Genomic DNA, 1,823 nt, shown 5'->3' with positions numbered 1-1,823 from the left:
AGAGAGAGAAACAGAGCGAGAAGGAATAACATATGTTTAGAAAGAAACAAATTTTAAGATTCTTCTGTCTCAGATAGCCTAAGACAATGAAAAAAAAATGAAGAGCAGAGCCAAAATTGCTTAAATATATTATTTCATGGCTAAAAATTAAAATCAGTCAATGTACATATGTATCATACATGGCATAGCCATTAAAATTAACAATTTTTTAAAATCCATAAAATAAAAATTTTAAAACCTACCTCTATAGTACACTGCCAGGCGATTTGTAGTGCCTGGCATCAAGAAAGAGTTTATCATGTATGAACACAACATAAATTACTGTTGTATAATGACTCCTTAACTATTCTTCTCAAAAAAGGTAGTCTTTTTATGGTAGSCAAATTTTGGACATGTACATTTAAGGAGCAGTCTTGTATTATTATTTTAACTACTGATACTCTCATGAATGACCCAGAGTCTACCTCATCAGAAGCCAAGCACAAAGTTTTATAACCTTGCTTAGTTATCAATTCATCCGGAATATCAAAAATCTCTTTTACACTATTGTCTTAAACTGCATTCGTTTAGAATTAACTTAAGTTGAAATGTCTACTAATATTGTAGAGCATCAGCAATTTTTTTAATTTTGGCATTGTCAGAATATGGGCTGCAAAAGAAAAAATCTTCAACTCTTGATCTTTTTCCAGACAGGATGGAATGTTTCAAATGCATGCAGCTTCTGCGTGCTTCCCATCTTTTATGTTACCCTTATACAGCTACGTATATAAATGCTGTCTGAAAACACTACATCTAAAATGCAGCTCTTAAGAAAGCAGCACATTAAAAGCCATGAAATCACTACCTAAACCTCCCGGATATGTATTTTTTCCCGTTCCACTGCCCGGTGCACGCTGGATACCAAACACTAGTGCGCCGCACAAAAAAAAAAAAAAAAAAAAAATCAGCATGAATTTCAAAAAACTTACTGGACCGCTTCCTCCTGGAAGAAAACTTTGGGAGGTCACCGCAAGCCCCGCTCCTACGACAAAGGGAGGCTCCTGCGCGTCCCCTCGGCCCGCGCTGCGGCCACGCGCGGCGGCAGCGGCGGCCCCTCCGCGGGGCCGCCGGCACCTGGGGGCGGCCCCGGGGGACCCCGGCCCGCGGCAACTCCGCCAACAAAGTAAGTTCCCGCGCGGGCGCGGGGCGAGCGGCGGTGACAGCGCTGCCCTTCCGCCCCGAGGCGCGCCGCCCCGGCCCCGCGGCGCGGGGAGCGCGGCGCCTCTCGCTGCCTCCGCCTCCCTCCAGCTCCTCGGAGCAGCCCTTCCCCGCCCCCCGGCCGCCTCACTCTCCTGCTTTGGGGCATTTCATTTTTTAAGGAGCGGAGGGAAGCCGCGGGGAGGCTCGCTTTGGAGAAGCCAGACCCTGGCGCGCTCGGGGGTGGGTGCTAGCGGGGACGCAGCGGGGCTCGGACCCTCGCACGCAGCCCCGTTCCGTGACCCCCGCTCCGGCGGCTCCAGCCGGGGAGGCAGCGCCTCAAGGAGGCTTCAGGCGGGCTGCCTTGAGCCGGTCCGGCAGGAGGCACCGGGCCCTGCGCGCACTGCCCCCCGCCCGGGGCCGGGCACAGACCCCGCCGCGCCTCCCGCTCCCCGGCGCCGCGGGTCCCGAAGGGCACCGGGCAGGGGGTACGGACAAAATACTCACCCTGCGCGCCGGGGCTGCTCTGAAGACGCAGGATTTGTGCGAGCGGTCGCCTCCTTCTCCGGGAGCCCAGCCTCCCCTCCCCCGCCTCCCCTCCCCCGCCTCCGCCACCTCCTTTGGGGGAGCACGAGTCCCCCCCCACC

The 1,823-nt window shown here is 53.1% G+C and overlaps 1 protein-coding gene across 1 annotated transcript in view; it reads right to left on the bottom strand.

Moving 5' to 3' along the window:
• The window catches only part of MPPED1 (metallophosphoesterase domain containing 1), a 60,221-nt gene extending 58,515 nt beyond the window's left edge, over positions 1 to 1,706 (bottom strand). The window contains exon 1 of the mRNA XM_026054290.1: positions 1,684 to 1,706. The gene's annotated coding sequence lies outside the window, so the exon portion shown is untranslated. The remainder of the gene's footprint in view (positions 1 to 1,683) is intronic.
• Positions 1,707 to 1,823: the final 117 nt, after the last annotated feature.

This window comes from Nothoprocta perdicaria, unplaced genomic scaffold (genome assembly GCF_003342845.1).
Source record: "Nothoprocta perdicaria isolate Ctin4 unplaced genomic scaffold, notPer1 scaffold_120, whole genome shotgun sequence".
NCBI lineage: Eukaryota > Metazoa > Chordata > Aves > Tinamiformes > Tinamidae > Nothoprocta > Nothoprocta perdicaria.
The sequence above is the reverse complement of the archived record's forward strand: the minus strand, read 5'-3'. Positions and strand labels throughout refer to the sequence as shown.